Here is a 12,889-nt window from a genome sequence, read left to right as displayed (position 1 = left end):
GGGCTGTATGTACAGCATAGGGATTTCAGCTAACACTATATTATATACTTGAAAGTTGCAAAGTGAGTAGGTGTTAAATGTTCTCACCACAAAATAGAAAATGTAATTATGTGATATGATAGAGGCATTAGCTAAAGCTACAGTGGTAATTATTTTGCAATATATAAGTGTATCAAATCAACATATTAAACACTTTAAAGTTATATGATGTTATGTGTCAATATATCTCAATAATGCTGGAAATAATGCTACAAAATGCAATATTACAGTATTGCAATGTTATAACAAATGATATTACACTTTTATAAACCCATAGTTTGTATTCTATATATAGATATAGAGCATAATCATAAAAATTTGCAAGAGAATAATCATAAAAAATACACGGTGATGGTTAACTCTTGGGAAGGAGAAAGGAGAATGGGTTTGGAGAGAAGTATACTAGAGCCAGAAATGTATCTGCAATTTTTAACACTATAAACAAAGAAAATATGTCATCAACAAATAATAAAAGCTAAATAATAAAAGGCAACAAGCCACTAAAATAATTTAAAATGGTAAGTGAAGGGCAGTAGGAACTGTGGGGTGGGAAAAGAGAAGGCAGGTGGAGAAATTTTTTTTCATAATAAGCTACATTCAAGTGTCCATCTTTAAACTATTCATATATAAAACTATGATAAAATAAAAAAAAACGGTTTTTAAAAACAGCAGTTAACTACTTAAAGGCCATTAATTGCTTATGGCCAATATTCACTGTTTACTACAAGTCCTTCCCGAAATCCTACTACATTGTTCATAGTAAAGGTCTTCATAGTTTGGGTTGTGAACTTAAATATATTCATTTTCACAACACACAGCACAGCAGCTCTCACCTACAGGAGAGGACACAGAGCTGAGGTATGGATATAACATCTGCTTGATAAACAACTTTTCCCATTTTGTGTCTCTGTCACACTCGATTGTGACATTTGTGAGGAGTGGGGCTTTCTGGTTGTTTGACCCCTTTGCCACTTGTAAATGTCCCATTTTATCTCTACAAATGAATTTTTATTAATGCTTACTTTGTCTTATAGCTATACCATTGTTTGTTAATGATTGCAAAGTCATTTCTTTTGTTTTATATTTATAAGAAGCAGATAGTTTAGTTTTATTGTGTGTGTGTTTTTTAACTAATCTGATAATCTTAATCTTCTATTTGGAGCTTTGAGTCCATTTACGTGGAATGAAATTACTATGTGGTTCTGTTTATATCTACCATCTTATTTATTTTACATTTGATCCAACTGTTTTATATACCACTTTCCTCTCTTTTCTTGCCTCCTTTTGTATTAGTCAAATATATAAACTATTACATATTCTCTGTGGTAAGTCAGGGTATTAACTCTTCCTGTCTTTTTGCTTCAGAAATTCTGAGATGCCTTTAATAGATTATTTTTGTATTTGATTCATTCGTTCTAGTAGTTATTTTATATTTGATTCATTAAGTCTAGTCTTGGTTGGCCATAACTACTCCATTCTACCTTTAGAAAAGATTCCTAAATAGATTGAAGATGGTCTTTATTATTGACCTCAAACGCTTTTAACTTTATTTGTTCGCTTATCTAACTACAGTTTTCAGTCCCCATTTTCACTAAGAAAATAATTTTTTGCTTAACAGTTTTGGAAAAAAAATATATCTTCAGTTTATTTCTAGGCATAAAGGAATTAAAAACTGTGTTTTTGTTTAGAATTTTTATTGACATGTTTTCTCAATAACATTCTATTTTTAATTGTGTTTATACTAAAAGAATTAGAAGTATCTGAGAATATTTACTTTACTGTCAAAACTTTTACTTGTTTTTAACATAGAAACCTATATTTTAATGTGACTAAAGATTGACTTGGAAGATAAATTTTGAGACTACTCTATTCAAAAATCTAGTGAATAAAACCATAATGAGATATAACTAATTGATAATGAAAACATGCCCATCAAAAAAAATTTTAGCATAAACAATGGCCAATTTATTGTCACTCAGGATAGAACTGAGACAAAGTGAACAAATTGCTAATTCTTATTTTCAAATCAGCAGAATGAGCTATTTCTCTCAAAACAGGCAAAGTAAATAGCATAATTCTAGACCACCTAGAAGTTTCTAGATTAAGGGATCACTACTTCATGCAATTTTTTTCCCCTCTCAAGAAAAAGGTAAAAGCTTAAGTTACCTGTGGGCCTCATGACCTATTGGAAATATATCATGCCTTGTTCAAAAAAAGATTCAAGATGACTTACATGCATAGAAACTGAAGGTACATCTTTAAAAGAGTAAAAGCTATCTGGGAAAAAAATATATATATAAAGAAAATAATTAGATGAAACTAGGGGGAAGTAATTCATGCTATAAGAGTCAAGGCCAGTAAGCCATGCAATGTATTGATCATCATGCTTCATTCAGACAAGTAACACTAATTTTACTCATTTTTCTCTGCATCCTTTAAGATTTTGTTGAACTAATTAATAGAAGTAGATCTAGTGCTCATGGTTCATTTCCTACAGTTTGAAATAAAAGATTCCTAAATAGATTGAAGATGGTCTTTATTACTTGCCTCAAACTTTACAATCCTGTGAGCTAGGCCAACTCTGAAGGCTAGTGCAATTAACACCTATATGCTATGAAGAAAAGATTTCTGTTTCAAAAAGCTTTCTTCTAGCCTGGCTGGCATGGCTCAGTGGTTGAGTGTTGGGGAGCACAGGAGACTTGGTTGAAAGTTTGTAAGGAGGACATTCTGAGAAAAGGGAAGTGTGTGGAAGGCCTCCTGCCCTGTTTATCAGAATTCTGACTTAGGGGCGTGTCAAAGGCAGTGCTCCTAGTTAATCCTTGACCTTTCCAAACAAGTCTGTGCACGTGCAGACCCCTGGGTGCTTACTGGAATCCTTATGCCTAATCTTTGAGTGTCCTTACCTTGAGGACAATGCAAACACGTGTGTCCTCCAAAGATTTCTCACCCTACCGATTGTATCTAAAGATAAAAACTGCAATATTTACATTTGCAACAGCATGGATGGAGCTGGAGAGCATTATCCTAAGCCAGTGGTCGGCAAACTCATTAGTCAACAGAGCCAAATATCAACAGTACCACGATTGAAATTTCTTTTGAGAGCCAAATTTTTTAAACTTAAACTTCTTCTAAGGCCACTTCTTCAAAATAGACTTGCCCAGGCTGTGGTATTTTGTGGAAGAGCCACACTCAAGGGGCCAAAGAGCCACATGTGGCTCCGCAGTTTGCCAACCACGGTGCTAAGAGAAATAAGCCAGTCAGAGAAAGATAAATATCACATGATCTCACTCATTTGTGGATTACACTGAACAACATAAACTGATGAACAAAAACAGATCTAGAGACAGAGAAGCATCGATCAGATGTTCAAACCTCAGAGGGAAGGTAGGGGAGGGTGAGGGGTAAGGGGAGAGATCAACCAAAGGACATGTATACATGCATATAAGCCAAACCAATGGACACAGACACCAGGGGGATGAGGGCATGAGTGGGGGCGGGCAATGGGGGGATAAGGACACAGATGTAATACTTTAATCAATAAAGAAAGGGGAGTGGGGGAAAGCCTAAGGAGGCAGGCAATTGAGGAAGCCATCCCTTAGCCCTCTCTTTCACATCAAACATTGTGTCAGAGTAACCCATTCATCCATTGCTCAGGGTCTGCTAGTCAGCCTCGGCAGTTGAGCATTGACCTATGAACCAGGAGGTCATGGTTCGATTCCCGGTCAGGGCACATGACTGAGTTGCAGGCTCAAACCCCAATAGGGATTGTGCAGGAGACAGCCAATCAACGATTCTCTCTCATCATTGATGTTTGTAGCTCTGTCTCTAGCCCTCTCCTTTTCTCTCTGAAATCAATAGCAATGTTTAAAAATGTATTGGTGGTTTTTGTGTGTGTGTGTGTGTTTTTTTTAAAAAAAAAAGCTTTCTTCTACTCAAAAATTTCATTTTCCCCAGATTTGGCCAACGTTGTTCAAGCCCTCTAATATTTGGTAGCTCACAAAGACTAAATTGAGAAGTAGGGGATTAAGAGACTCAAGATCCCTACTAAATGCATATCTGTGATTTAAAAAGATAATGTTCATTACCAATTTAGCACTCATTTATTACCATAAATCACACCATCAATGGGCTTTGTGAGATGTTTCCTGACTCTACCCTATCAATGACAGTTGCTTCAGTAAACCACTGTCAAGCCCAGGGCAATGGGTCTCATCACCTTCAACAGCTGACAGATCTTAATCTGATGAGACATTTCAATATGATGCAATATTTTGATGATGCTATTAAAAATGTTTAGCCTGCATTCATATATGAACCTCTACCAAAGTTAGTAATAGCTTCAATATACTCTGATACTTCAGATCCATGTGGCATATTATATTCAACTAGAGGCCCGGTGCACAAAATTCGTGCAAAGGGGGGGCGTGTCCTTCAGCCCTGCTTGCACCCTCTCACAATCCGGGAAGCTTCCCTAACCACTCTGCCTGCCTGATTTCCCCTAACTGCTCGCCTACCTGCCTGATCACCCCTAACTGCCTCTGCCTTGGCCCCACCACCACAGCTTTGTCTGGAAGGATGTCTGGAATGATGTCCGGAAGGTCATTTGGCTATCTGGTCTAATTAGCATTTTACACTTTTATTATTATAGATTTGGGGCATCATATTTTAAGGAGGTTATGATAAGTGAAAGTGTAAACTAAAGAAAGTGATGAGGGGAGCAAATAAACAAAAGATTGAAAAGATTGGGAATGGGTCCTAACCAGTTTGGCTCAGTGGATAGAACGTCAGCCTGCGGACTCAAGGGTCCCAGGTTCAATTCCGGTCAAGGGCATGTACCTTGGTTGTGAGCACATCCCCAGTAGGAAGTGTGCAGGAGGCAGCTGATCGATGTTTCTCCCTCATCGATGTTTCTAACTCTCTATCCCTCTCCCTTCTTCTCTGTAAAGAAATCAATAAAATATTTTTTAAAAAAAAGATTGGGAATGGCAAAAATAAAACATATGTGAAAATAATCACTGTCATCAATAGTTAAAGAATGATAATTTAGAAGAGAAAATGTATTTCTTCTCTGCTGTTCCACAGACAAATAAAAGAATAAAGATGAATACGTGAAAAGAAAAGAACTATTCATTTCTTAACAGTTTTCAAACATTTTTTAACCATTAGAACCTTCTAACAATGGAATGGGTTGCTTTATGAACCAATGTTCTTTTGTCATTGAAAGTATTCAAGCAGAGTCTGAATTATCATCCACTCCATGATTCATTCATTTAATAAATATTCATGGAGGGCTTATTATGTCCAAAGCACTGTGCTCAGACTGTGAGAGAGGCAAAGATGAATTAGACTGAATTCTTCCCAGATAGTGGAGATACAACTTGAATTAATAATCAGAATACGAGATAAGAAAGGAAAAGTGCCCTAGGAGATGTACAGTTAATGTTGTATAGGAATGCAAAGTAAGGGGGCATGACTTCCACTTCATGGATGTTGGAGGAACTCTTCCATTTCCTTCAACAATCCATTCTCCACAGGCCAGCAGGAAATCAGTTCATATTACACTTCTGATCAGACTCTTCGTCTTTTTATAGTACATAGGATAAATCAAGAATTGCTACTTTGGCTTCTAAGGTCAGATATTATCTAGCTGCTGCCTGGGTGTCCAGACTCATGCTCCCCACGCACTAGCCACAGTTGTCTTTCTGTTTCTGAAACACACCAAGCTCACTCTGCCTCAGGCCTTTTAATTTGCCAGGTCATCTGCTGAGCAGACATGGTTTGGTTGACAATTTCTCATTTCCTCATTTTCAGCTCCCATGTCATTTCCTCCATCAGGCCACCCTTTGGGACTCCATCTAAATTGGCTGAGAGTGCCTTCCTCTATCCTACTTACCACCATTTTCTTTTCTTTTTAGTACTATAAAAATCTGAGTGTCCTTCCTCTTGTCCATTTATTTATTAAGTGTCTATTATCTGAGAGCATGGTACACTTGCTCAACTGAACTAGAATGTAACAAGAATAAGAATTTGTCTGCTGTGTCTTCAACATCTAGATTATAACAATGCCTAATTACAGGTATACAATAAATACTTGAAGGTGGACTGGATAAAGAGTTATTAATACACAGTGGGAGTTTAGAGAAGAACCTTGAATTCCTTCTCGCATTTTCACCTTATGATATCCATCTCAATGGCAATTCCTCTCAGCTAGGTCAGCCTTTTCAGCATACCTGGCATTGCTTTTCTCATGCTCTGCAAACATTCTCTTCAGCTCTCAAGCTCAAATGAAGACATGTCTTTAGGAGATTCCTTCCTAAGTTTTTATGAATCTTTATTAACTTTTCTTTTTATAAATTTCTAAAATCTGTATTAACCAGTTATGCTTTTTTACATGTTACTTTGATACTACTTTGTACTTGCTTTTTGTTTGATGGATGTAGGGCCCCTATGCCAACACTAGCCCATTGAAATATAATGAAAGTCACATAGGTAATTTTTAGCAGTCATATTAAAAAGAGGTAAAAAGAAATAGGGGAAATTCATTTTAATAATATGTTTTAATTTAACCTAATATATCTAAAATATTATCATTTTAACATGTAATCAATATGAAAATCATTAATGAGATATTATACATACAATAAAACTTTGCTTAATGGGTAATTATTTTTACTACTTCACTATTAAAATCTAAATTTAAAGTAGTTAAAACTAAATAAAATTTAAAATTCAGTTCCTTGATGACACTAGCCACATTTCAAGTGCTCACTTAACCACATATGGCTAGTGGCTACATTTAGGTCAGTGCCAAACCACACAACTAAATGGTAGAGGCACTGGTGCCAGAACTATCCCTTCAACAAAGTACGTAGTGCTTAATTTGTTGGGTAGGTAAATTAATGAATAGGACACTAATTAATTTTAATAAGCAACTGAGAAAATATAAATGAATTGTTTGCATCATTTCTCCAAATATGTGTTTAATTACTGCTGTTGCCAGGAAATGGTGCATTAATAATAGCCATAACAACACTAGAAAGTAATAATACTGATATAATTAATGATTGTCATAAGACTATGCTGCTGTGGTAAAAATAAGTGTTCCATATGCATTAGGGGAGAGTTAACTCAGGGCTGTCTTAATCATGGGGAGAGTTAACTCAGGGCTGCCTTAAGACTCTCAAGGTTTTACTTCCTTCCTCACACAAGCTAGAAGTTCTGTTCAACGTAAGTTGGAGGAACAGCTGGATAAAAAGGCTGCCGGCAACCTTTTATGATAAGAACAGGCTATTACCACTCCTGCTGCCTTGCTTTCATGTGGGCCTTTATTATAAAAACCAAATCATAAAATAAGTAAATAAATTTATTCATCATACATGTATATATAAATAGAAGATGAAATGAAGGGAAATAAAAATAAAAGCAGAATAATAAAAAATGGAAAATAAAATTTTAAGAGAATAATATATTTTAAAACCTCATGAATCATAAGAATCTAAACACAAAAAGTGCTTAAATGTGTTTCTTCTTTTAAAAAGACAGAGAAGTTGAATCACCAATATATATAAAAAGAGCAAAACTTTTAAAAAACGTGATAGAAATACAGAATGAAAGCAAATACCATGGATAACGCTTAAAAAAAAAATCAATGGCCGAAACCGGTTTGGCTCAGTGGATAGAGCGTCAGCCTGCAGACTCAAGGGTCCCAGGTTCGATTCCAGTCAAGGGCATGTACCTTGGTTGCGGGCACATCCCTAGTAGGGGGTGTGCAGGAGGCAGCTGATCGATGTTTCTCTCTCATTGATGTTTCTAACTCTCTATCCCTCTCTCTTCCTCTCTGTAAAAAATCAATAAAATATATTTTAAAAAAACAAACAATGAAAATAGAATATTTCTATTATAATAATAATAGTTGCCATTTATTAAGCACCAGTCACGTGCCTGGCACTGTGCTGGATGTATCAGGCTCATTAGCTCTGCCTTTCACAGCAAACTCTAGTTAATATTGTCCTCATTTCAGAGATGAGAAAATCAGGACTTGGAAGTTTTCAGCAATCTACAATGCTAGTAGGTGGAAGAGCTAACATTAAATGGTGAGAATATTTAGTATAATTTCTGTTTTAAATTTTTTAAAAATATTTTTATTGATTTTTTACAGGGAGGAAGGGAGAGGGAGAGAGAGGGAGAGAAAGTTAGAAACATCGTTGAGAGAGAAACACCAATCAGCTGCTTCCGGCACACCCCCTACTGGGGATGTGCCCGCAACCAAAGTACATGCCCTTGAGTGGAATCGAACCTGGGACCCTTGAGCTCACAGGCTGACGCTCTATCCACTGAGCCAAACCGGTTAGGGCTGTTTTAAATGTTTTGTTGGAGGGTAGCTAGAATCTTAAAGAAGTGGAAACAATAACTTTCATCATGAGAAAATGAATTCCACTCTCACATCCCCTTTCCACAGACAGGGTTAGACTAAGTTGAGAGCATCCCTGGCAGAGAGGTAAGGCCTGGTCAGAGATTCGTGCTGAGTCTCCTCTGGGGCATAGAGTTATGTGAGTGCAGAATTCATGTGAGATTATTTATCCATGGAGGAAAGATGAGGTGGAGAGGGTCTACCAAAAGACATCAGTTTAGTAGCCCCAAATGTCCGTAACCCAAATTCAATTGAGTGGCAATGCCATGTATCTGCCAATGTCACTGAGACAGAATTTACGTGGTACCAAAATTCAACACAAGCTGAATTCTCTTTGATGGGATTTTTTTTTTTCTGTTTCAAATAAACAATAATAATAATAAGCCCTGGCCAGTTTCACTCAATGGTTGGATCATAGGCCCCACAAACTGAAGGGTCCCAGGATCAATTATGTCAAGGGCACATACCTTGGTTGGAGGGTCGATCCCCAGCTCCAGTTAAACTAATCAATGTGTCTCCCTCACATCAATGTTTCTCTCTGTATGTCTCTCCCCATCTCTTCCACTCTCTCTAAAAATCAATGGGAAAAATATGCTTGGATAAGGATTAATAACAACAACTAATAATAATCCTATCTAATAAAAGGTAATATGCAAATTAACCATCACTCTGTCACAAAGATGGCGGTGCCCATAGCCACAAGATTGCGGTGCCCAGTCCTCTCAGCCCCACTGGAGTCCCCCAGTCCCAGGGGCGGGGGGGAGGCGGCTGCTGAGAGCAGGCAGTGTGAGCGACCTGGCGGAATGCTTGCTTTGTCGCCGTGGCCGGCTGTGGATGGGCCTCTGGGCCTCGGAGAGCCTCTGGGCAGTGGGCGCAGAGCGGCCAGGCCCTGCAGAGAGCTACTGGCACACAGATTCATGAGCAGGACTACTAGTAGTAGTAGTAATAATAATAATAATAATAATAATAATAATAATAATAAAAATAATAAACGACAATAGTTAAGATGTGCAGGCCATAGCCTGTCTGGAAGGGAAGAGCAAAATGTTCCATCTGTTCAGAGAAAATGGATTGAAACAGCAAAATTTACCTCAGACAAAAATGCACACCAAAAAATATTTTAAAACAACCATGATCATATTTAGTCAAAGTAAAGTTTGGCCACAAATAATCACTTATGGTAGATATACTTTTTCCAAGGATGTTTTTCATCAACTTACAACCTATTTAATAATGGTTTCTAAGGCTTTTTGTTTGTTAATCCTCACCTGAGGATATTTTCCCCATTGCTTTTCAGAGAGAGTGGAAGGAGGGAGGGGGACAGGGAGAGAGAGAAACATCAATGTGAGAGAGACACATTGACAGGTTGCTTCTAGTTGCCTCCTGCATGTGCCCTGACAAGATACAAGGAGGGAACCCCACAACTCAGGTACATGCCCTTGACCAGGAATCAAACCTATGACCCTTCGTTCATAGGCCGGTGCTCTAACCACTGAGAACACTGGCCAGAGCTAGGGCTTTTATTTATTATTTTTAAAATCTTAGTTTCTTCCATATTATTCCATAGCATAAATGTTTTTCTTCCTCATTGAGTTGTGTTGGTTTTTTCTGGATATTTTTCTGGGATCTTCTTCTCCAACCCACCCTTTCACATGCACTTTTTAAAAATTGTGTCTTACATTTTTCTAAACATCAAATTAATCTTGAAATCTCTGTTTCTAGAAATGGCATGGCTAGAGAGCCAAGTGTCCTATATCAGAGAGGGGCCTGGGCTTTCACCAGCCCAGACACCATCCGAGAAGGATTCATATGTGAAGAGGACTCCCAGGTTGGGGACGCTTTCTTCGTCTTCCTCTAATGTCTCTGGGAAGGCAGGGGTGAAGTTTAGCCTCAATTCCATAAGAATGTTGGTGATGAGACAATAAGTCCCTTCACTCACATCTAAAGGTTTATTTTGCCAACCTTCCCTAACCAGACAATTTGAAATATATTTCTCAAACTGTTTTTTGGAAACACGCAGAATATAAATTTAGAAACTGTAAAATGACATTTCAGAGGAGTAACATGGTCTTTGTTGAGTGGTAAGGAAAACTGAAAAAGCAATGGCCTAGTCTATTTTCTATGAAATCTTTGGTTCTATTCAGGAAAAAAACAAAAACTAATAATTCAACACAAATCTTCTGGGTCAGCTTGGAAGGAACACAGTTTTGCAGACATGGTTACATCAGACTATCACAGATTGATTAGACAACTCTTTAGAATAATCCAGTTCCCTTTACTCGGCCTGGGGTTTCTCGCGCTCCCCTGATCATAACAATTACTTTGGCTTCTTTGGAGATTCTGAGTCGATGGGTCTGGGCTGAGACACAGAGATCTATATTTTTATGAAGCACTCCTGGAAAATACTTAGGATCAGGCTGGTCTGAGCAACTCTGCTCTATAGAGCAAGAACCAGTAATCTTCTAATGTTAATACTCTCCTACTGAAAAGAATAGAGACTTCAGCTGTCACAAGAATGTTAGTCTGTTTGGTAATCATATTTCAAATAAATTGGTAAATCGTTTTCCGTTCTGTTTGTCTAAATGAGCACCAGCCATCCACCCCCTGCCCTCCTCCAGCTACCTGTTCCCGTGCAGACAGAGGAAAGTGTCCCGAACACTACAACTACATCAGGCTAGAGGTGACTCTACCAAGATCACCTTTTAAGGTTTTACCTAAAATGGCCTACTGGCTTCTGCCGTGACATTTAAATAGCAATTAGCAAGTACTTGTGTGTAAACACACCTTGGATGTAGAACAGAAGGGGAAAAGGTGGACCGTGTGGGAGGTCTCCCTGAGTCCCTTTCCTACCCCTCTACCCCACCCCAAACACAGTAAGGCTGCCGTTCCCTTTGCCACTTCATCCTTTACCCTCTCATCTAGTTTTCCCACAGAAGTTTCTTCAGCATCCTATTCTCTCTGAACTTCTTCCTTTGTAAAGAGGTGATTTTTCAGGGTGTTTTAGCCATCTGTCCTCCAAGCATGGTCCCTTGACAATGCTGTTCTGTTTCTCTCTGTCCCTGGCCCTACCCTATGTCCGGCCACATTAAATAGCTCCTAACCTGTATTGTAAGCCGTAGGTAAGCAAGAAATATTATCAGAGGGAGTATTATCAGACTTGGTATTTGAAATCATAAAATCTTATCTCTGCTTTCTCACAAGAGTGCCATTATCTCCATTTTCCACGCGGGGTAACAGACCCAGAGAGATGCAGTGACTGGCCCCCTTCCGATCAATAGCAAGCCTGGAACTGGGACTCACACACTTCTCCTCCATTGTGTTCTCCAGTTTGCCCATGTGCCTGTCGTTAAAATATTATTTGATTCAAGAATTATTTCCTCTTTCTTCCAGATCGTTAAAAAAGACATTAAACAAAACCAGACCTCATGCTGATCCCAGAGTCAACACATTGCCCTGAGTCATTAGGACCTGTCCTCCAGCCAGCTCTCTCCCTGTGACAGAGCACACAGCAAAGCCAATGCTAATTAGGTTGGCAAACAAGATTTATTGAGATACTGTATCAAATGCATTACAAAAATATAAATATATGTGTGTTAAGGTGCATTCATTGTGCTCACTAAGTTTTTAATTCTATTGAAAACCCTATCAAGGCTGTCTGGCCCTGTTTGTTTTTATAAATCTATTCCTTTGTAACAGCTCTTGCAGCTCGTTTGGTTCCATTATCCTCTCAGTGTTCCAATCTTAACAGTGGTTCTGTTATTTTTTTTTTTAAAGGATTGATTTCACAATGGGAAATCAAGTACAGACTCCTTGTTCCAAAATGATTATTACTAAAATGAACAATGATGAACCCCAAAGAGAATTGTGGGCATTTCAGTGTCTTGGGACCAGAAGGAAGATCTCTGATTTCCATATCTCCTCCCGAGTACTAAGCAGCATGGTTTCAGGGCCAACATTATGAAGCCTGAGAAAGAGTTCAGAGAACTGTGTTTGCAACTGTGTCTTCCAATTGGAGCAACTCCCATTCACGTCTGATTTTTAGACTTTTTTTTTCTGGTTTCCACTCCATTAGGTTTATTGTCTTATAGAATTTCTTGTACTTTGCTGTAGAGGAACCTTTACTGATACCCTATAAAACTGTACCTATACATTTTTCTACCTTTCAAGCCATTTGTTTTATAGAATTCTTTTATCTTTTAGTGAAAATTTGAAATGTCATAAAAGGCAAGGAAATTACTTTTAAACCAAAGTCAAAGTGAGCTCCCAATGACTGCCCCAGAACATAGTTTATATGAACGGAAATTGGGTCAGCTAGGGATTAAATTGACAACCACCATATTTCCCTAACCACAATTGCATAACCTTATGTCCAAGATATTCCCAGCTCAGGACTTTACCACTGACTTGCCAAAAAAATGCTACACACATACACTTTTTGGC

Source organism: Eptesicus fuscus, chromosome 4, assembly GCF_027574615.1.
Source record: "Eptesicus fuscus isolate TK198812 chromosome 4, DD_ASM_mEF_20220401, whole genome shotgun sequence".
In the NCBI taxonomy this organism is placed as follows: Eukaryota; Metazoa; Chordata; class Mammalia; order Chiroptera; family Vespertilionidae; genus Eptesicus; species Eptesicus fuscus.
Note: the sequence above shows the minus strand (reverse complement) of the source record.